Source organism: Artemia sp. Qi Xiang Cuo, chromosome 18 (assembly GCF_049724085.1).
Source record: "Artemia sp. Qi Xiang Cuo chromosome 18, ASM4972408v1, whole genome shotgun sequence".
In the NCBI taxonomy this organism is placed as follows: Eukaryota; Metazoa; Arthropoda; class Branchiopoda; order Anostraca; family Artemiidae; genus Artemia; species Artemia sp. Qi Xiang Cuo.
In genome coordinates this window covers 39,478,465-39,503,155 of record NC_142811.1, presented here as the reverse complement: position 1 = coordinate 39,503,155, position 24,691 = coordinate 39,478,465, and the positions used below count along the sequence as shown (strand labels likewise).

Sequence of the window (24,691 nt, the reverse complement as noted above, 5' to 3'; positions counted from 1 at the left end):
TACACGATTATAATGTCATTCATCAAGGTTGTTCATAAAAATGCAGTTTTTTTGTCAAAATGGATCCTATTTTAAAAACTACTTTCTTTTTAATTAGGCCTACAAAAGCCACTAGATGTAGCAATTTCCTTGACTAGGAACTTGTTTGACGCTTGAGTCAAGCATTGATGGTGATTGATAGAACGTTTGAACGAATCAATCAGTTCTTAGACGGTTAATTATGCTTTAACAATTGATTGATGGAACCTTTTGATCAAAATGATTGACCCTCCAGGGGGTCCTTTAGAATCCTAAACGGTAAGTAAGTCTCAAGTAAAACTTCTCTCCATACACTTCTTTAATCTGCTTATAAAATCTTAGAGCACATTACTTCTCAATATCAGTAAGCCAAACATGTATATCTGGTCCTGAAGGCACAAATCTAAGATCCTAGGGAAATCATTAGGTTTACAATGAGAAGCTTGGCCCTCATTCCATGCCCACAAAAAGCCAGAATTATCCAACAGGGCTTTAAGCTCTTTTGGCCATGATGCTTTTTTAAAAGATTTCAAAAGAAAAATTTTAATTTTCATTCTAGAATTATTCTATGTAATTTCTATCTAAAATTATTTCATGCAAGAGAAAATCAGACAAAAAGCTCTTTTTCTTGCTAAAACAAAACGACTACTTCCACCATATATAATAGGATTTTATGCTATCGCTAATGAGACAAAGGGAAAGAAAAGAAAAACTTACCTAGCAGCACAGGCAAGAGCAGAAATTTTTAATTGTTTTGTTGCAGCTTCACTAATTGTTTCATTTGAACTAAATAGGGCAAGACTATTTACAACTTTAGTTGAATTTTCAAGGGATATTATTGCAGTTTTACATTATCCTGAAAAAGAAAAAACATTTTTTGAACAGTTACAGAAACAAATTTTCACCAGTTACAGATAGAAATTTAAAATTTTCATAAATTTTAATTATCCTACAGGTCTTTTGGCCAACAGGTCTAAATAGCAGCACAGGCAAGACCAAAAATTTTTAATTGTTTTGATGCAACTTCACTAATAGTTTAATTGAATTTTCAAGGGATATTATTGCAGTTTTACATTATCCTGAAAAAGCAAAAAACATAGTATAAACAGTTACAGAAACAAAATTTAACCAATTACAGATAGAAATTTCAAATTTTCATAAATTTTAATTATCCTACAGGTCTTTTGGCCAACAGGTCTACATAGCAGCACAGGCAAGAGCAGAAATTTTTAATTGTTTTGATGCAACTTCACTAATAGTTTAATTGAATTTTCAAGGGATATTATTGCAGTTTTACATTATCCTGAAAAAGCAAAAAACATTGTATAAACAGTTACAGAAACAAAATTTTACCAATTACACAAAGAAATTCCAAATTTTCATAAACTGGATTTTTTGATGATTCTAGTAAGCCAGTCCTTTATGTATTATTGATTTTAAAAATGATGATGAATTTAAATATGACGCCACTCATAAAAATATGTTTTTTTTTCCAAAATTAAGGCTCTTAACAAATTTTCTCAAACTTCTAACCTATCTAAACCGTTTTTTTTGGCCAGAACATTCAAGGAGGCCAATTTTCCTGAACAAATAAGAAGAATAAGAAAGGTTGTCCCTGCTTTTACCATTTGTCCCACTAAGTACCAGGGTTGGTATATTTTGGGACACGAGGTGGTATACTGTGGGATATTGTAAAAAGATTCATGTATTGGTGAAAAACTTTGACTTTTTTTTTGCTTTTCCAGCTCTTCCAACAGTCCCAACTTTTCCTTTAGCCCTGTCACCCAGTGCTTTCTTATCTTTTCTTTCGGATTCTTGTTCTTCAATCTGTTTTTTCACAGGAGTATCGGTAGGAATCTTTGTAGAGACTTTTTTCCTGCCTCTGCCACTCAGTACACGTGGCGTGGCTTGCAATACTGCAAAACATATGTGGGACTCATGGTTGTTGATTATCAGAAGCTTTGGGTTTTCAGGGGAAGCATGGGAGTAAGTCTTGAAATATTTGCAATATTCCAAAAACAGTTTTTGGTTTACCCATCCAGAAGGCGAGGCTCCTCCAGCAGAGTTATCAGGAGCACCAGTTAGCGTGTGAGGTTAAAATTTCTTGCGTGGGAATGTACGGTAGGGGGGAAAGTACTGTCCGCTGGCAGAGATGGTTCCAACCATAGTCACAAGCATGCCACGCTCAGCTGAGGTTACTTTGCCCACTATTTTCTTACCCTTCTTGGCAAAAACCTTTGGAGGAACATGAACAGTGGTGACTGAGGTTTCATCATAGTTGAATATGTTGCTTGGTGAAATTGAAGTTTTCTTCAAAACTGACAGCAAGTTGGAGAAAAACTCCTGTACAATGTGCTTGTAAGGGCTTGTGGCATGCCCCAAACTTATTCCCTCTGCCTTTCTAGGTGAAAGCTCTGAGTTTCGAGCCTGAAATCCAGCTAACCAGTCTATACTAGCTTCTTTGGAGTCTGTCCAGCTGTCTAGGACAGTCTTGTTGTTTGCAACAGCGAAGTTGTAAGCAAGGGTTCTGGTGTCTCAACTGGTCACACCATAAAACATTCTGCTCCCCTGCAGCAAACATTGAGAGTGATGCTTCTTCTTCAGGTGTAAAAATATTAGCAAATCTGAAATGTAAGAATTCATACAGTGTTGGCGGTATGGGGGGGGGGGATGAGGATGTTAATAATATGCCTTCTACACTCAGAGAGAGAGAGAGAGAACTTATGTTATTCTGTAAACTCCATATAAGACCTGAAGATAATTACAAAACATTGCCCCAAGAATGGCAAAGCTGCCTATGGGCTGTGGGTAGATTCAATGCAACCCCTCACTGTTTACAACATCACCTCAAATAAAATCAACTTTATTACCCTTTTCTCTCCCTGTCAATGTTGACCAAAATTGATTCACAATTTGTGACTTTAACTGCCCACACAATAAAAGAAAAAGAAAATGGTGTTACCACTATTGAGAGAAAACTAAAGATTACAACAAAGAGGAAAGGGGATAATTACAAAACCAAAAAAGAGAAAAAGAAAGAACATTTATCTTAAAAAACAAGAACTGAAGGTTTTAACATGTGGTATATCATGGCCCACTAAATACCACTTGTCCTTGTCCCAGTATATACCCTGTGACCTCTACTTGCAACTTGTCTTATTTTTTTTACTGTTGAATATTTTTCCACGAGTTGGTCACACAGCATGACCTATTGTTTTAGCTTTTGTTTGCTATCTTACACACCCTATTTCTACAGACACTAATAAAATAAAGCACAACCAACTATTGCCTAAATATTTTTTTTGGGGGTATGGCTGAAACTTTGAGGTCAATTTTCTTAAAAACGAAAATAGCAACTTACCAAAATGTTAGAACCATCATGTCCGCCAGTAAATGAACTATACTAGGTGGTTTTATTGGATTTTTTTTAAGAATGCTAGATGGCAGATAAGTATTGTGTCCCACCTTATACCCTGCCCTGCATATACCGCTTACCCCCTATATACACTCTCTTTATAAACAAACAATAATTGTATAGCAATTGTGACAAGTTGAACCATTTTGTAAAAGTCTGCAAAAGTAGAAAGAAAACAGTAAACCTCATAAACCAAAAGGCACGTCAAAGCAAAGAGGATGACATCTTTATTTTGACCCAGTAAATATCATTAATATAGTAATGGATAGTGACCAATCTTATGTGAAATTAACAATCAACAAACAAACTGAAATCACCTTCAAAATTGACAATGGTGCACAGGCCAATATTATACCTGAAAGGAACTTCAACACCCTTAAGCCAAAACCCATTATATCTAAGACATTACATATCCTTACCAGCTTCGGTGGTCAAAAGATTCCAACACTTAGAATCTGTAACCTAACTTGTGCTTATACAAATGGCAGTAGAGAAACCCAACCCTTTTCATAACAAAGGATGCCCTGAAACCAGTCCTTGGGTTCAGCACCAGCAGGAAACTGAACTTGATGAAACTAGTTCCATTCCTTGAAAGCTCAAAGCTACAAAAGTATGTGCACTTTCAAGAAGAATTTAGTGACTTTTTCCAAGATATTGGTCCACATGAAGGAAAATACCACATCACACTAAAAGAAGGAGCAGAACCAACAGCTGTGGCAGTCAGACAAATTCCAATTTCCCTTCAAGATAGCTTTAAGAAGGACCTTGATAGAATGGAAAATATTGGGGTCCTAGAGTCTCCCACCCCATGAACTAAGTTAATGCTATAGTGATAGCTGAAAAGCCAGATAAAAGTCTCCAAATATGCATCAATCCACGCAATTTGAACAAGGCCATCAAATGCCCCATCACCCAATGCCAACACTTGATGAGGCAGTTTTGAAACACACTGGTGCAAAATATTTCACAAAACTAGATGCCCATCATGGATATTGGTTCCTTCAACTGAACAATGAGTCATCCAAGCTAACCCCTTTCAATGCGCCACATAACCAATACAAAGTTAAATAGGGGCCCTTTGGATTAATCTCCATGCAGGACAAATTCCAGCATTGCATGGGAGAGGCCTTTGAAGGTTTCTCAGTCATAGTGGATGATATCATCATTTCTGGCCAGACTGAAGAAAAGCATGCTGCCAATGTTCATAGTGCACTAATAAGAGCCAACCAGAAGCAGGTCAAATTCAACCTAATAAAATGTGTGTTCAAACTGGGCAGCATACCTTACTTTGGACAAATAATATCCAAAAATGGCATCAATCCAGATCCACAAAAGGTTTAAACACTAAAATAAATGCAGACCCCAAATGTTTAGTAAAGACAAACTATGAACCCTTTTGGGAATGATTAATTATCTATTAAGATATAGATCAAACCTTTTGATGCTGAACCAACCACTTTGTTGACTGGCAAGCCAATGGGAACCAATGGCTCCATTGGGATACCCAGCATGAAGCAGAATTTGTGATTCTCTTGCATTCTTTGACCCTGCATCAAGAAACATTGAGCTCCAGGTCAATTTGTGATTGTCTTGCATTCTTTGACCCTGCATCAAGAAACATTGAGCTCCAGGTAGATGTGTCAAAGTTTAGCCTTGAAGCCACCATTCTTCAGAACAAAAGGAATATGTCATTTGCTTCACAATTGCTTAAAAGAACAAAATTATTCCCAAATTGAAATGGAATTGTATGCCATTCTCTTTGGCTGCAAGCATTATCATCAATATTTATATGGCAAGAAATTCACTGTTGTGTCAGATCATAAACATCTCCAAGTTGTACTAGACCGCTCAGTTTCAAAATTGTCACCAAGTCTCCAGTGGATACTATTAAAAAACCAACTATAGAATTTCAAAGTGGTATTCCGTCCTGACAAAGAAATTCCTATTGCTCGTGCATTGTTGTTGTTCTACCTTAATGAACAGGGCGAAGAGACTCAAATAGACATTGAGTCCTATGTACACTCTGTAATGGCATTGTTTCTAGTAGGCACAGAGAGACTAAACACAGTAAAAGAAGAGACAGCAAGAACAAATTAAAAGAGAGACAGCTAGGGGATGGCCTGAAGCTAAAAGAAGTTTACCAATAGATATTCTCCTATTTTGAAACATCAGGTCTGATTTGACCATCATGAATCAGATTATTCTTAAAGTAGATTGTTTGGTCATTCCTCTCAAATCTCATAAAGATATTCTTAACCACATTGATGCATCACATCTAGGAATAAAATAGACCAAGCAGCAAGCTTGCTTCATTGTTTTCTGGCCAGGATGGTGGATGGAAGTGATAGCAAATTATTTGCCACTGAGGCTATTTTTTTTACTACGTAACGTTTACGCTTTTACAAGGTTGCAGCTACCACTGTCACGACAATACTTTTCAGAATGTTTCTGACAAAAAAGGAAAAAATAATAAATACAACAAATTTTGTTTTGCTGAAGGTAGTGAACGAATCTTGGACTCTCAAACCAGCAGTCTGACACCCTCCCAGCTGAGCTACTTCAGCTCATATATAATGGTGCTTGGGACTGTATATTGTTAAAATTATAATGATAAGAAATTATAAGAAAACATACCCCGTCTTAAAAACTAATTCTACCTTGTAAAAACGTGACAAAAACTTTTGCATATATTTAATACCTTCAGAGAGTTGAATAATTCTTTTCACATTTTGTTGAGTGCTAATTTTGTTTCCCATAAATGTTATGTAACGAACTACATGGCTTTTTCTAATGAAGTCTTTTTTGTTGGAATATCAGAATTATGCACAAATATTCCAATTAGTTACTGTTTAAAGGCTTGTAATTCCAGAATCTTCTTGGCTTTATTACTACAGATTAAACTTTTTTTTGCAGTTTTTAGTTTTATAAAAAGAAAAATATTTTTTCTAGTACCTTTGTTGTGCCACCATGATTGAAGCCTTCTGTCTTTTAATAAATAGCCTAATATACGAATAGTATAATTTTTTCTAAAAATATACGAATATAACATTATAAAGATTATATTATTCTCTCTATTTCCTTTCATTATCATTACTGATGATGATGTTTGATCCATAACTGCTAAAAATAGTGTCAGATAAAAATAAAAAGTATACCATTAGAACCGCCTTGTCCGAAACCCCTATAGGCCTATAGGAAACTTTCTTTCCCTTGGCTTGAACAGAAAGGGAAATATATTGGCTTGAAAATCAAGAGAAGTGGCAGTTACTACAACATTCTGCCTATACAGCATCTTTTTTATTCTATTTTCCACAAATAGCTTAAGAAATTAATAAATTAATGGAAATTAATAGGGTTAAGAACCTTTTGTAATTAAAACAAATTATTTTTAAAATAGAATAATTTTTTTCAAAAAACTGCATATTTTATGTTAAAGATTGCTCAATGACGTCATAATCGTAGGTTGTAGCTGGGTCGTCTCTCACTATTTCAATTTGGAAAAATCCATAAGCTTTTTCTTGTTTGTAGTTTCACATCAAATAAAGAACATCTATATTAGAGAACAACCAGCCTAAGTTCATCGCATTTTTGTATATCTGTCTGTTTTGTATATAAAGTGAATGTAATCACATTGGAAAGGTTACTGTTTACAATATGTTGAAAAGATAGGAAGGGAATGATTTTTCTCGTATTACAAAGACAAGAGTACCAAACGAATCCGGATTGCAGCAGTAGCTTGCAACCTAGTAAGACATGATCATGCCCCTTAGTAAAAATTAAAGTAACCCATAACTCCTGAAAATAGGTTCAGATCAAAATAAGAAGAACACTATTAGAACCGCCTTGTCCAAAACTTCTTTATAGCAAACTTACCGTCCCTTTGCTTGAATAACAAGGAAAATATATTGCCTTGAAAATCAAGAAAATTGGCTGTAACTACGATATTCTTCACATACTGTATTTTTTTCCTATCTTTTTTTCCTCCTCAGCTAGCTGGGCACTGGAAAATCTTAAGAGAGCTGTATAATGGCTGATTTTAAAGGAAATCGCTACATCTAGTGGCTTTTGTAGGCCTAATTAAAAATAAAGTAGTTTTTAAAATAGAATCAATGTTGACAAAATACTACATTTTTATGTACAAGCTTGATGAATGACATTATAATCGTATATAGGTTATAACCATATATCACGTAATAAGTGAATGCAATATTTATGCACGCTAATTTTTCGACTGGAAAATTTTATTTGATTTTAGATCTTAGTTCAGGATCGCTAAAGTTATTATGTAAACTGCAAAAATATTTATGGTGTCTGATCAATAATTTTAATTTTATAATTAAAACTAGATTCATTATAAAGAACGACATCTAGCCCTTGTTATCTGAAATAATCTATTGACAAGATAACTTGAAATCCTGGTTGCAGTGGTAGCGAGCAACCTAATAAAAGACGATCACATCCAATACGAAGAAATATAATAGCCCATAGCTCTGAAAAGTAGTCAGATCAAAACAAGAAGTGCACTTTTAGAACTGCCTTGTCCGAAACTCCTATCTGGGTCGCACCGGTAGCTAGCAACCTAGCAAGAGACGATCACGTCCAATATTAAGAACTATAATAACTGTTAAAATTAGAATTTTATCAAAACAGGAAGTGCGCTCTTAGAACCGCCTTGTCCGAAACCTCTATATAGGAAACTTACCGCTCTTTGGCTTTAATAACAAGGGAAATATATTGACTTGAAAATCAATAAAAGAGGCTGAAACAATACATAAAGGATCAATACTATAAATGGGATTTATTGATAGCTGAATATCAAACTAAGATAAATCGACTCCAAGTGGGTTTGAATCAAGAAAAGGCTCAAATTGTCGGCGTTTAGAAGACAAGCTACAATGAGAATTTATATATAGAAGCGTGCCGAGTGCCATGGCCCGGCGGTGAAGCCGCTGGGCTCTCCATAGCTATTGATATATGTTAGATAGACTTTGAAGCAATATTTTTTGTTTATTTTAAGGTTCAACTTTGACTTGTGGACTTTGTTATGGACAGTAAGTTTAATTTATGCAAAATTTGCAGTAAAGAACATAATTAGTGACTTAATGAGAAGGGTTTTTTGGTTAGTTATTTGATACTTTACCAGTATTTGCTAGTCTAGTTGACAAAAATGTTCTTAGGCAAGGAACTAAAAATAGAAAAAAACTTTTTTAGGTCAAAAACGCTTTGAGAGGGATATTGTCAATAATTATGTTCTTTACTGCCACTTTTCCATAAATTAAATTTACTTTCCACCTCTTCAAATAAAGCAAGTACTGTCGATTAGTTCAAAATGCTTTAATCTATCTCAATTGGCGCTTTAGATATTTAGATGTCGTTTTTCCAAATACTTTAGTTATTTTTACTCATAGATAAAAAATATTAATCGTAAAAAAAAACTGATCTTAAAAGGTGAAAAAAATTTGAAATGCATTTTTGCTTTACGCTTCGTATTATATTTTTGACTCCTGAAACACGCGGAATAGGAGATTCTGCGTGTTAGTCACTGCAAATCAGTCACTGACTGGAGATTCAGTCACTACAAATAGTGACTGAGACTCCTCCCCCACTCCCTCCTCTCGTTTTAATATTCCTGATCAATCCTAATGAAATATACCGAATTAAAATGAAAATATTATACTTTAGAAACAAATTTGGGTTATACTTATGCACATTAGGGGGGGGGGGGTAAAGTATAGCGGGTCTTGTAAGTATGGCTGGGTATATGTTCTGCGGATTAAGGATAACAGATTGCCAAAGATTATACTTTTCTGCCAGCTGTCTATGGCTGAACGGAAAGCACATCGTCCACAGTTTGGGTGGGAGGTTGACACAAAGATACGCACTTGAGGCAATATGCTACTAACTATACTAATAGTAAGCATAGTAAGTCCAGATATCATAAAATTTTGATCATATACTTCATTATTTAAAAGAGGGGGGCTTTGAATAGATTGGAATCGAGAATGAGTCTGTATAATATAGAAGCATATAATTTGATTTATTTGCGAAAATAGCACGAAAGCTAGCATACGCATGTCAGAATCACAATAATAAAACATATGTTAGTGGATAAACATAAAACAAAAAATTAAGTCAATAATAAAACAGATGTTAGGGGATAAACATTTTTGTACCTCATGGTCAACAATTGGGGACACGGGTCCAGTTGGGTATTTGGAGCTCTACGAACATTGAGTCTTGTTTTAGGAAGGATTGGGGGATTTTCTTTAAAGGGAGGGAGAAAACGTCGATGATAGTCAGAACTAAGGCAATTGTGAACAAAGTTCATGGTGAGGATGTGACGTCGTGATTCTAATGTAGTAAGTTCAAGTCTAGCCAAACTTTCATCGTATGAAGTGTAGGCCGTCCCCAGTATAATTTTTATTGCTCTTTTTTTAATGCTTTCAGTTTTAGAACATTAGTCATTGGTCAACACAGGGTGCCAGACAGGGCAAGCATATTCCAGATTTACTACCAGATTAAACTACCAGATTTAAATATGTGGAAAGTGTGGGAGCTCCATTTAAGGTTGTTGTCCAACTGCACACCAAGCAGTTTAACAGTATTTAAATTTGGTATGCTAAGGTAATTATTGATAGGGGATACATTTAAAAAAAGAAAATTACTGGAAACTACTTTTGGGTATGCTTAACTTGAGTTTAAAATTGTCAAGATCATTCTTTAAATTGTTAATGAGTGAGTCGAGTGTAACATCCAAAGTAATTAGGTGTTTGAAAAAGGTTCAGTAAGGTCAAATCATCTGCAAATTTAACAGAGTTGCCGGAACAGGGTAAAACATTATTAAAAACAATTAAAAATGCTAAAGGACCGAACTTAGTCCCTTGAGGTGCTCCACAGGGAATCGAGGAAAAACCTGATAAATCCTCGCTAGAGAGGACTACAAATTGCTCATGGCCAGACAAAAAACTAGCTAGCATATATAAAACAAATTTGTTGAACCTAAAGCCCTTGCATTATCTAGAACTGTCTGATGATCCAAATTGTGGAAGGCTTTGCTAATATCAGCAAAAACAGCCTCAACGTAGGAACTATTCAACTCAAGATGTTTGCAAATAGTGTCAAGTACATAAAATAAGCAATGCGTGGTGCTATGATCCGGCCTAAAGCCAAACTGATTTGGGTTAATTTTATCATGAATATCATCAAAAAGGAAATTGTAAATAAAACTTTCAAAGATTTTAGAGAAAATGGAGGTTTTAGATATTGGCCTTAAGTCAGAGGGATCTTTTGAGATATTAGTTTTCGGTATAGGAGATATAATAGCTCGTTTAAAACACACTGGAAAAATACCGTCTACAAAACATTGGTTAAAAATAGCAGTTAGAGATACACTTAAAAACTGGGCACATTCCATAATCCACTTGGTAGGGATATCACCTGGGTACACTCACTTATTTGTTACAAGAGTTTCGAGTTTAAGTTGAGTCTGATGAATTTCAATCACAGGAATGTCACTTACTGCACTGTTGGCTGGCAACTGTGTTAGAGTGACGGGTAAATTTTACAAATTGAAGCAAAATGATCATTTGTGACATCCGCACCCATTGGCATTACTGTCCAGTAAGAAAATCTTTGAAGAGACCTTTCCCATGAGATCTTGGAAACTATAGAAGTTTAGAATGAAAAATAAACCCTTTTTTAAGTTAAACAAGATAAAAATATTTTCTAATGTGGTTTCAACAGAAAAAAGGGTAAATTGTCGAAATGATGCATTCGTTAACTGTTTTTTTTTTGCACGTTTTGGTTTATCTAAAAAAAAAAACTTTTGTAAGAATGACCAATAATCTTGTATTTTGAAAAAATAGATCATCAAGACTGTTTTTAATTTAGATAATTTCAGATGTTGAATTAGGTATTCTGCCATCCAGGGTGATTGCCCGCTTTTGTCTCCCTACCCTAGATCCATCCCTTTTTGCCCTTTCTTTAAGCATAGTTCTTCTTTGCTAGTTGTGTTGAAAAGCCATTCCCAAATAACAAATATTATTTGTAAACATCGGTTAAACTTCATATATTACAGCCCTAACCCCAAGGGCTGTTTGGGGTTACCATTTTTACTTCAAAATTTGATGTAGAAGCAACAGTAAAATGTTTTTTGGATTTTTTTTTTGGGGGGGGGAGTCACCAGTCATATACAGAACTGTTTTTTGTTGTAATTTTTAATGTTACTCTTTACTGTTAAACTTTTTTGAGTAATTTCTGATAGTTTTTAAAAAAATATTGAGAAAGCCATGCTACACATAATGGTGTACACAATTTTTAAAGGTGAAAAACCTCAACGGTTACGAAAGAGTAACAATTAAAAAAGAAATTCTCTAAGGTATTCAATACCTAAGCAAAATCATCATATGTCTGGTTTGTGTCAGTTAACGCATCCCTTCTTCTGATAAAAACTTCAGACAGACAGGTGTGGAATAGCAATAAACAAGAAAAGGCTAGGAAGTAACCTGACAACTAAAATAATATCACAGGGCAGTTTAACCAGGAAGAAACTTAGCCAGGCATCGAACCCTTACCTGTCAGACAAAAGATTATATGCCCGCCAACCACTTAGCCAGGATGGTAATTCTTGAAACCAGGATATACTTCTTGAAATATTTACATTAATGATCTTACTCTTAAGTAGTTACAATAGAAGTAGTAGTAGTAGTAATAGTAGTATTAGTAGCAGCTTGCATATATTGCCTTTTGGTCAATTGATCCTCCCATTTAAGCATTGTCTGAAAGTTTCAACTTAATGCCCAAATCAATTCACTAGACACACTCTTTTGACAATCGTCATGCACATAGTGCCTTTTGATTTAGGTCAATTTCTATCAGTATGTGGCCACACTACTACTACTGTGATACTCTTGCTGTTACAACTAGGCTATGCATATGAAGGTGAAAATTTGAGAGAATATTTAGGGAGGATTTAAACTAAATAAAACACAATATGTAAATGCTGATGGTCAATTGAGCAAGTCTTTAGAATGGATTTGGGAATTCCATTGGAGCTTTTAGAGAATGCTTAAAAGGGAAGATCAAGTGATGCACAGATAATAAAAGCATGATACTACTAATGCTACAACCAGCGCTACTTTTACTACTTCTGCTGCTGCTACTAAAGTATTTCAAATGCATTTACGTTGGACTAATAGAGTATTGCGATGAAAAGAGCGTCAAAAGGGCACATCAGGAATATTTTGAAACGGCGTACCGTATCAAGGTGAACCTTCCAGGGTATAATGAGGGAGATGTTCAAATGACCAAATGCGTGCTACGACTGTTATTGACACTGCTGCTATTTCTGTTACTATTACTCTGTTACTACTTCTGCTACTGTTACTACCAATCGCTAGCTCATTTACGATTCAATAAACCGACAAACGTATGTTACTTTTAAATCTATGAATATTTTCTTGCACAATTAACACATAATACCTGTGAAATCCATCAAACTTACTGTTTATTCCTTCTTCTTTTAACTTAGTGATTTTTTTTCTAGATGCTTAAATTACCACGACACATAATTGGTATGGTGGCAGCAGTCTCTGGTACAATAGCGTCAGGATGTGTAATATATCAACATTTTAAGTAAGTACTTTCCTGAAAACATCAATTTTTTGAATAAAAACTTTTTTAAAAACTACGTGCAACAAGTGTTGAGATTCCTTTTCCCTGGAAATATAGGTTCGATAAAAATTTATATTAATACATCTACAAAGAACATGAATGTACTCCAATAAACTCGAAAATCAACGGTGCCTTGTTTACAATGAAGCGAAAACCTATGTAGAAGGACGTTGTATTACACCAACTGAAGCATGCTGGTGACTATTTCTGGATTGGTGGATAATTTCTGGATTCGGAATTATTTTATTTAAAGAATATTTTATTTTTTAATACTTATGCAATTAAATTCATAAATGAAGTAATAGAAAAGAGAAAAATTAAGCATAATATTAAAACACTGATAGTTTCACAGTCTCCGGAATTGAATTTGTCAAACAGTTTTATCTCTTTGCCATATGTACCGGGTTTAGACGAGAAACTTAAAGGGATTTTCTGTAAACATTTAAATAGTTTTGATTAAAATGTTAAATTTGCAGTTGAGTTTGAAGAAAATAACCAGTTAACGTTTCTTGATATTTTATTAATCTAAAGAGATTTCCATTCGCTTTTCTCAATTTGGAGAAAACCTAATTGCCTAAAATAAGCTCAAAAGGGGTACTTACTATTGACATGTAAAGGTCCAGTTATTGCTATTCCTCATTAGCTAGTTTTGAGCTAACGAGAGGCTAATTTAAAAAAAAATAAACACATGGGAGGGGTGGGTCCGAATGAAAATGGCTAAAAAGGAAAAGGGCTAAATAGTTTTACTGAAAAGCCCGCCTGCTGTTAAATAGAAGAAGAAGAAGACTTTAGTAGCAGCGGCAGAAGTAGTAACAAATGAGCCAATTATACATAAATTCATAAGCCACATATGTGGGAAAAAGACTTCTCCCAACCCACTCCTGTATGAGCTTATACATAATAATACCCATTATGACAATGATAATGAAAAGGCTAACCTATTTGCAACTCTTTTAGTTAATAAAATATCAAATAATCAAAGCAAGCTGTCCACAATTCCTATGAACCCTAGTTACCAACCACGCCCAGGATCCGAGTACATAACTAATCCATTTTCAATCCAGGAATTGAATAATGCAATACATCATATTAGGTCCAAAACTAGCAGTAGCTATGACAATATACACCCTACATGGATAAAGAATCTCACACCTTCATACAAACAAGAACTGCTAAATTGTTATAATCACGCTTGGGCATCTTCTAGGTTCCCCAATATATGGAAATGTTCGTCCCTCCTACCAATCCTAAAGAAAAATAAACCAAAAGATAACCCTGAGTCTTATAGGCCCATAATGATTACACCTGTGATGGGGAAAATAATGGAGAAAATGATTTATCACAGACTCCTCTGGTTTGTTGAGAAAAATAACATGATCCCACACACTCAAACTGGATTCAGGAAATACCACTCCTCAACAGATGCTTTCATTTTGCTAACAAATGCAATAAATGAATCTTTCTCAAAAAATAATATCCTAGTGGCAGCTTTCCTAGATTTTGAAGGAGCTTATGACAATGTGAACCACCAAATCCTTTTAAATAAACTTGCAAACCTTGGAATACCTCCTAAGTTAGTATCCTTTATGAAATCCTTCATAGAAGTGCGAAGTTTCATTGTTTGTGTTGGTTCAGCCTCTTCACCCCAAAAGACAATATCCAAAGGCCTACCTCAGGGAGCAGTCCTCAGTTGCCTCCTATTTGCTCTATATCTCTGGGACATGAACCTACCCCACACGAATCTACAATATGCTAATGATCTGGTGCTATGGTCATCTGGCAACACCTTTCAGATAGCACAGTCAAATCTGCAAAAGTCACTTCCAGTTTGAAAAATTCTCTCAACATTCAAATTTTGACCAAGTCAAAAATAATCCAATTTCACCGGAAGCGAAACCATGTTAATGCAAAACTAACTCTAAATAAAACAACTATTCCAGAAGATAATAATATTAATTACCTAGGTCTCATGCTTGACCAAAAACTTAATTTCCACCTCCACATTTCAAAAACAATAAAAAAATGTTATAGAAAAGCAAATATACTAAAAAGACTTCTTTCCACACCCTGGGGTTGTAAGGAGAAAACCTTACTCCAGTTTTATAAATCACATATAAGACCCCATATTGACTATGGGCTCATTGTCTATGGTGCATGTGCAAAGACCCAGATGCAAAAAATTGAAACAACACAAAATGATATAATACGTCTCATATTTGGTCTTAGGAAACCCACAAGCACCAAGTTTCTGCTTATGGGGAGTGGATTAACAACAATAAGGGAGAGACGTAGCTTTCTCTTGATAAAACATCTTACAAAAATTGAATCAAATAGCTCACACAAATTAATTGGTTAAGATTTAATAATTGTTTAAGAAATCCAGACATGTATAGAGGTATTGCAGATGAGTATGCCAATATTGAAAAGAAGTTCCCTGTACCAGCAAAGTCTATTGCACCTAATTTCCCCCAATCCCCTCCATGGAATTGGTCATTTCCCATAATAAATACTGAATTTTCAAAATGGAATAAAGATTTAACCCCCATTGCTTTTGTTCAGAAAAAATTTGCAGAACTTGATACAATTACCTATAAAAATCAATTCCAAATATTTGTTGATGGGTCAAAAATGAATGAGAAGGTTGCAAGTGGTGTTTTCCTTCCTCACCTGAAAATTGCAATGGGCGAGAGATTATTTAATAATTTGTCTATAATGTCTGCTGAGTTAAATGCCATAATCATGGCATTAGAACACCTTAAGCAAAACCAATCTTTGATTGAAAATTCGAATAATATTTTCATCTATTCCGACTCTTTATCAAGCCTTGAGTTGCTGGCCTCAGCTCCTCAATATAAGTTGGACATTGACACTTATCATTGTCTCAGTATTATTGATAATCTTGCTTCAAGTGGCATAAAAACTTACTTTCAGTACATTCCTAGCCACTCTGGCATAAGTGGTAATCATCAGGTTGATGAAATAGCAAAAAATGCTATAAATATTGACCAGCCAAGTGGGAGACCAATCCCAATTAGAGATATTTACCGATGGAGGCTATCAGATATTAATTTTAATAAGATTAATCCTATCCTTTCCCCCTTTCCCAATAAGTATCTTTCTAAAATTTATCATAGAATTCGTTCTGGAACAAATGGACTAAATTTCCTTGCATTCTCATATAAGCTTTCTAATTCAAGTGGTTCAATTCCCCTGTCCCCTCTTTGCAGGCATTGTAATATGAATAATGAAACAATTGACCATTGCCTATTTGAATGTAATATGCTGACGTCTGCACAACATACCTTGCTTTCTAAACTGTTAAAATACTTCAAACACCACAAAATCCCACTATCAGCCAAGAGCCTAGCCAACTATACCTGCACACAGAGTATAGAAATCGACATCTATCATCTTATATTTGAACTCCTAGAGTCGAAAGATCTGCTGAAAGATATCTGAATATATATAATAAATATGAGGCAATCAAGCCAGTAGCTCTGTAGCACACAGAGTTAAGCAAAAGGAAAAGGGCTAAATAGTGTTACTGAAAAGCCCGCCTGCTGTTAAATAGAAGAAGAAGTAGTAACAAATGAGCCAATTATACATAAAGTCATAAGCCACATATGTGGGAAAAAGACTTCTCCCAACCCACTCCTGTATGAGCTTATACATAATAATACCCATTATGACAATGATAATGAAAAGGCTAACCTATTTGCAACTCTTTTTGTTAATAAGCTAACATCAAATTATCAAAGCAAGCTGTCCACAATTCCTATGAACCCTAGTTACCAACGACGCCCAGGATCCGAGTACATAACTAATCCATTTTCAATCCAGGAATTGAATAATGCAATACATCATATTAGTTCCAAAACTAGCAGTAGCTATGACAATATACACCCTACATGGATAAAGAATCTCACACCTTCATACAAACAAGAACTGCTAAATTGTTATAATAACGCTTGGGCATCTTCTAGGTTCCCCAATATATGGAAATGTTCGTCCCTCCTACCAATCCTAAAGAAAAATAAACCAAAAGATAACCCTGAGTCTTATAGGCCCATAATGATTACACCTGTGATGGGGAAAATAATGGAGAAAAGGATTTATCACAGACTCCTCTTGTTTGTTGAAAAAATAATATGATCCCACACACTAAAACTGGATTCAGGAAATACAACTCATCAGCAGATGCTTTTATTTTGCTAACAAATGCAATAAAAGAATCTTTCTCAAAAAATAAAATCCTAGTGGCAGCTTTCCGTGATTTTGAAGGAGCTTATGACAATGTGAACCACCAAATCCTTTTAAATAAACTTGCAAACCTTGGAGTACCTCCTAAGCTAGTATCCTTTATTAAATCCTTCATAGAAGTGCGAAGTTTCATTGTTTGTGTTGGTTCAGCCTCTTCACCCCAAAAGACAATATCCAAAGGCCGACCTCAGGGAGCAGTCCCCAGTTGCCTCCTTTTTGCCCTATATCTCTGGGACATGAACCTAACCCACACGAATCTACAATATGCTGATGATCTGGTGCTATGGTCATCTGGCAACACCTTTGAGATAGGACAGTCAAATCTGCAAAAGTCACTTCCAATTTGAAAAATTCTCTCAACATTCAGATTTACCCATTGCACCCACCAAGTCAAAAATAATCCAATTTCACCGGAAGCAAAACCATGTTAATGCAAAACTAACTCTAAATAAAACAACTATTCCAGATGATAATATTAATTACCTAGGTCTCATGCTTGACCAAAAACTTAATTTCCACCTCCACATTTCAAACACAATAAAAAAATGTTATAGAAAAGCAAATATACTAAAAAGACTTCTTTCCACACCCTGGGGTTGTAAGGAGAAAACCTTACTCCAGTTTTATAAATCACATATAAGACCCCATATTGACTATGGGCTCATTGTCTATGGTGCATGTGCAAAGACCCAGATGCAAGAAATTGAAACAACACAAAATGATATAATACATCTCATATTTGGTCTGAGGAAACCCACAAGCACCAAGTTTCTGCTTATGGAGAGTTGATTAACAACAATAATGGACAGACTTAGATTTCTCTTGATAAAACATCTTACAAAAATTTAATCAAATAGCTCACACACATTTCATAATTGGTTAAGAAATCCAGCCATGTATAGAGGTATTGCAGATGAGTATGCCAATATTCAAAAGAAGTTCCCTGTACCAGAAAAGTCTATTGCACCTACTTTCCCCAAAACCCCTCCATGGAATTGGTCATTTCCCATAATAAATACTGAATTTTCAAAAAGGAATAAAGATTTAACCCCCATAGCTTTTGTCCAGAAAAAATTTGCAGAACTTAATACAATTACCTATAAAAATCACTTCCAAATATTTGTTGATGGGTCAAAAATGGATGAGAAGGTTGCAAGTGGTGTTTTCCTTCCTCACCTGAACATTGCACTGGGCGAGAGATTATTTAATAATTTATCTATAATGTCTGCTGAGTTAAATGCCATAATCATGGCATTAGAACACCTTAAGCAAAACCAACCTTTGATTGAAAATTCGAATAATATTATTATCTATTCCGACTCTTTATCCAGCCTTGAGTTGCTGACCTCAGCTCCTCAATATAAATTGGACATTGACACTTATCATTGTCTCAGTATTATAGATAATCTTGCTTCAAGTGGAACAAAAACTTATTTTCAGTACATTCCTAGCCACTCTGGCATAAGTGGTAATCATCGGGTTGATGAATTAGCAAAAAATGATATAAATATTGACCAGACAAGTGGGAGAAAAATCCCAATTAGAGATATTTACAGATGGAGGATATCAGATATTAATTTTAATAAGATTAATCCTATCCTTTCCCCCTTTCCCAATAAGTATCTTTCTAAAATTTATCATAGAATTCGTTCTGGAACAAATGGACTAAATTTCCTTGCATTCTCATATAAGCTTTCTAATTCAAGTGGTTCAATTCCCCTGTCCCCTCTTTGCAGGCATTGTAATATGAATAATGAAACAATTGACCATTGCCTATTTGAATGTAATATGCTGACGTCTGCACAACATACCTTGCTTTGTAAACTGTTAAAATACTTCAAACACCACAAACTCCCACTATCAGCCAAGAGCCTAGCCAACTATACCTGCACACAGAGCATAGAAATCGACATCTATCATCTTATATTTGAACTCCTAGAGTCGAAAGATCTGCTGAAAGATATCTGAATATATCTAATAAATATGAGGCAATCAAGCCAGTAGCTCTGTAGCCCACAGAGTGAAGCAAAAGGAAAAGGGCTAAATAGTTATACTGAAAAGCCCGCCTGCTGTTAAATAGAAGAAGGAGAAGAAGTAGTAAAAGTAGCGCTGGCTTTAGCATAAGTAGTATCATGCTTTTATTATCTTTGCATCACTTGATCTTCCCCTTTAAGCATTCTCTAAAAGCTCCAATGCAATTCCCAAATCCATTCTAAAGACTTGTTCAATTGACAATCAGCATTTACATATTGTGTTTTATTTAGTTTAAATCCTCCCTAAATATTCTCTCAAATTTTCACCTTCATATGCATAGCCTAGTCGTAACAGCAATAGTATCACAGTAGTAGTTGTGGGACCACATACTGAGAGAAATCGACCTAAATCAAAAGGCACTATGTGCATGACGATTGTCAAAAGAGTGTGTCTAGTGAATTGATTTGGGCATTAAGTTGAAACTTTCAGACAATGCTTAAATGGGAGGATCAATTGACCAAAAGGCAATATATGCAAGCTGCTACTAATACTACTATTACTACTACTACTACTTCTATTGTAACTACTTAAGAGTAAGATCATTAATGTAAATATTTCAAGAAGTATATCCTGGTTTCAAGAATTACCATCATTTGAAGTACTTTAGTAGCAACAGCAGAAGTAGTAAACGTAGCGCTGGCTGTAGTATTAGTAGTATTATGCTTTTATTATCTGGCGGGCATGGAATCCTTTGTCTGACGGGTAAGGGTTCGATGCCTGTCTAAGTTTCTTCCTGGTTGAAGTTCCCTGTGATATTATTTTAGTTGTCAGGTTACTTTCTAGCCTTTTCTTGTTTATTGCTATTCCACACCTGTCTGTCTGAAGTTTTTATTAGAAGGAGGGATGCGTTAACTGACACAAACTAGACATATGATGATTTTGCTTAGGTATTGAGTACCTTAATTTTTTTTTTTAATTGTTATTCTTTCGTAACCGTTGAGGTTTTTCACCTTTAAAAATTGTGTACACCATTATGTGTAGCATGGCTTTCTCAATATTTTTTGAAAAACTCAGAAATTACACAAAAAAGTTTAACAGTAAAGAGTAACATTAAAAATTACAACAAAAAAACAGTTCTGTATATGACTGGTGACTCCCCCCCCCCCCCCAAAAAAAAAAAATCCAAAAAACATTTTACTGTTGGTTCTACATTAAATTTTGAAGCAAAAATGGTAACCCCAAACAGCCCTTGGGGTTAGGAATTTGCTTTGCTTGGGGTTGGGGTTGCTTGGGGTTGGGCTTAGAAAGTTGCTTAGGAATTTTATAGTCAATCAATCACAAAAAAATAAAGTTGTCAAAAGATGTAGATTAGGTTCGGACCTTTTATGCACGGACCCGTTAAGTTCTTCAGTGTAGGTATTTGTAGATGGCACTACTTTTGTGGAAAGTATTTACTAGTTCAAACGGCCATTGCACCTTTACTTTTAGCTGAATTAGGTGTAATAAATGGATCTTACTCACTTTTATACATTCTTACAAAACACCCCCCCCCCCCCCAAAAAAAAGGCGCAAAAGGAATTACATATACTCTTAATGATTTTTCTTACAGAATTTTACTCAATCCTTAACTTATAACTTGAATTTTTAATATTTTATCGGGACCCTGTAATCACAACATAAATGCCAGGATTTCAAAGTTCATGTAATTCAAAAAGGGATTAACTCCTACAGTGTATTTGACTACACTTTGTTAGGTGTCTATGACATACACAATCAAAATAAAGTCTCAAAATATTTTAATGATAATAATATTTTATTTTAATTTTATATTAAGTATTTATTATTATTAGTATTTAGTAAGTCTTTATTTTTAATTTTATAATTTTATTTTAAGTATTCAGCAAAATCAAAGCAGCGGATTAAGTGACTCATTAAAAACCAAAATTTTCTTTTAAAAATTAAGTGCACCTACTTCACGAGTACCTTCAGAAGCGTCACTAGCCAAGATATTTTTTTTCGGGCGGGGAGCGGTGGGCACCAGTAGATACTAACAACTGTTTTGGGTGATATTGTAATTAAGATTACTTTTATCTTTTTTTTTATCTGCTTAGACCGCGAGCTTTTCCATATTCATTTTGCCCATTTATTTCTAGAAGGCTGTTTACTTAATAATAATAAAAAACCTTGAAAATCAAACGGAATATTCAAAAAGTGGTTGGACCAATCAAGCGAGTTACCTTAGTGAGGGGAAGTTGGGTATAAATCTCAGTTTTACGGAACTGTCAAAAAAGGGCCTTGTAACCAGTGCTTCCACTATGTTGAATTATTTCGACATTGTCGGATTTTTTACCCTCTTGTTAGACAAAAAAAAAAAAAACTGTGTCGGACCTCGGATTTTCGTCGGATTTTTAGTAAAAAACGGATATTTGTCGGATTTTCAATTGTTCTAGATATTTTTCTTTTTTTCTTTACTAAAGAAGGATTTTCAAACTAGCGAAATGGGTGGACCGTTCTCTTAGTGACTAAAAAAAACCTATCCCTAGTTTAAGCAAGACAAAACTTTGGAAAATGTTTTGCAGTTGTGTTCTGCAATAAGGAGTTTGAAATACAGAAAGACCTCCTTAATATGGTTGATTGTTGTGATGGGAAAGCGGAAGCCATTTTCAACCTTATTTGTGATGTTCTTCAAGATAAAATATACCTACTGAGAACTGGGTTGGGTTCTGTTCGGACACGTGTAATACTATGTTTGGGCGTGATAATTCAGTTGTGAGAAAAATCAAAGACAAATTACTATCTGTGATGTATCAAGTGCAGCAGTCATTCAATTCATTTAGTTGCTTCTTATGCTTGCAAACAATTGCCAAAGCAATTGGAAGATATGTGTTGCACAGTATATAATCACTTCAGCATGAGTGCCAAATGACGCTCTGAATTCGAATTGCACCAGAAGTTTACAGACACCCCAGTCCTGAATGTGCTTGCCCAAAGTCAGACACGTTGGCTGTTTCTTTGGATGTGTGTTTAGCGACTATTGCATAATAGGGTTGCGCTTAGTAGCTACTTTTAGGGAGTAGCAGCTTAGGATCCAACTCACGCGAATGACAGGACATCGCAAGCCTTAAAAATCCAATTCTTCGAATTCTATTCGTGTTCTAGCTCTATGTGCTGGAGCTGTTTACAGATTTTAATCTTCTTTTCCAATGTGAAAAACCTTTGTTTCACAAAATAAAATTAAAGGTGGAGATACTTCTACGAAATCTGACCATCAATTTCATGAAGACTAGCTACATTAGATCAGGGGTGAATCTACAACATTTTTATTGGGAGGAGGCAAGAGGGGTCCATTTTCGGATATTCAAGGAGCATGGGCTATATAATAATTTTTTCTCCACATTACTGGGGGGCAACTGCTCCCCCCCTGTCCCCCCAAATGACGCCCCTGTATTAGATCAACCTCGCCGTTGAATCTCGACCCTGACAAAGCAAGTGAATACTCGCCATCTGAAAATGTGTACTTGGGGATGGCAGCTTACGAGTCCCTTCAAACCTTGCAGTTAAATCCGAATACAAAAGCAGATGAACACGAAGTGAAAGTCATCTATAAATGTGCTCGTAAGTCATATTTGGAAGCGGTGAAGTAAATCAAGTAGTAATTCTCGTTTGAGGACGAACTGTTTACGTCGTGTGAGATCCTTGACCCTTCGAAAGCTTTGGACATAGGTGCAATTGGTCTTCTGCAAAAGGTTCTACAGATATATAGTGCACCGTTGTGTGATGGAAGAAAGATATTAGAGGAATGGCGGATTTTACTGCTTTTTGATCTTCCAAATATAATAAATGTCTGATTTTATAGGTCACTTTGCTTCTATGAAAACACCAAATGTTGCTCAAATTTTCTCTTACATAATCAGAATCGTCCAATACCTCCTGGCCTTGCCATTTTTGAACGTTGTTTTAGAGTGGTTCTTTTCAACAAAGGGGAAGCACTGCTTTTAACTAACACAACAGAGCTATAAAAACTACAGAAAGTCTCCCCTTCAAATTACAAGGGTAAAAGTTTACACAAAAGTCGTAAATTTTCGAAATCTCTACTTTAGATTGGTATTCTGTCTCTGTCATACCTAAACGATATATTTGGCATTTTCACACTTCTAAAGTGAAGTTTGGGGGAGAGGAAATTTCCCGTGGAAAATTTCCCTGAACAGGGGGGAGGGTGATTTCCCAGTATTATTTGAAAAATGATCTAAAATTTAAAAATAAGAAATTTTTTCAACTGAAAGTAAGGAGTAGGCTTAAAGCTTGAACGAACAGAAATTCTCCCGTGCATGAGGGGGGGGGGCTCCCCAATCTCTCCCTCATTACACTAAAATGTTTAGTGCTTTAACAAAGTTTCTCATTCTAATTCAACGACCCGTGTGTTTCAGCTGTTGTTCTGAAAGTTTTTGAAAAAAAGTTAAACTTTACCGCAAAGAGCGAGGAGTTGAGGGGGGGGGCACACTTATATACTGTTTTTTTCAAGTTTAAAAATTGGTTCGTTGAACATTCTTGGTTTGTTTCAAGTTTTAATGTCGCGCTCCTTACTTGCAATTGAAAAAGCGGTGTTTTTATATATTTAATTTCAACAAAGTACTTGGAGTAAAGTAGCTTCTTTTTTCAAGTTGAGCTATCCCAGTGCGGAACAGCCCTTCTGAGCATACGGTAAAAATGCTAAGTAAGCAGTCAACGAGAATCTGGCTTCTTGTAAGCGTAATTTCAGGTAAAAATAATTTCTGTTACGCCTAAAGGTCGTATCTAACATTTTCAAACATTCTATTTTCTACTTACATTCTTTCCATAATATGAGAATAAAACCTCATCTGCACCTCTTTTCAACGCTTAGTCTTATATAATAATTGGCTATGTCCGGAAACTCTAGAGAAAATTTGGTTACAAGAAACCCATGTATTGTTATACCTTAATAAACTATAGGTATAAGAAAAAACCTTAGATAGCTCAGTCTGTAGAATGTGCGATTGAAATGACTCTTAATCACGGGATTCTGGATCCAAATTCCACACTGTACGTTTTTTTTTTCAGTAAATAAGTATTATCTTTAGGTAGGTCAACATTTCCAAATTTTTAACCTCGGTAAGTGTTAGCTGTTTTGCCCTCCGGATGAAGGGTAAATTTGTGATTTTACAGAAGGTTTTATTTGGGGAAGGGGACATTCTTTTCTTATCTCCTTTGTATGACTGTTGTTCGATAGACTCTGCTGCTAGCCTGAATATATACATTTAAATGAAGGAGAGTCAGTAGGAAGATTCCCCTTAAAAATTGGTGTCCAACTAGGTATTACTATAAAGAAATAAC

The 24,691-nt window shown here is 35.1% G+C and overlaps 2 long non-coding RNA genes across 3 annotated transcripts in view; one reads left to right on the top strand and one right to left on the bottom strand.

The window, feature by feature from the left end:
* Positions 1 to 881, bottom strand: part of LOC148941490 (uncharacterized) — a 60,751-nt gene extending 59,870 nt beyond the window's left edge. Inside the window, exon 1 of the long non-coding RNA XR_016143306.1 lies at positions 736 to 881. This is a non-coding gene — a long non-coding RNA (uncharacterized LOC148941490). The remainder of the gene's footprint in view (positions 1 to 735) is intronic.
* Positions 1 to 24,691, top strand: part of LOC148941489 (uncharacterized) — a 30,226-nt gene that overhangs the window by 1,591 nt on the left and 3,944 nt on the right. For both annotated transcript variants that reach the window (XR_016143305.1, XR_016143304.1), the window contains exon 2: positions 12,978 to 13,066. This is a non-coding gene — a long non-coding RNA (uncharacterized LOC148941489). The remainder of the gene's footprint in view (positions 1 to 12,977; positions 13,067 to 24,691) is intronic.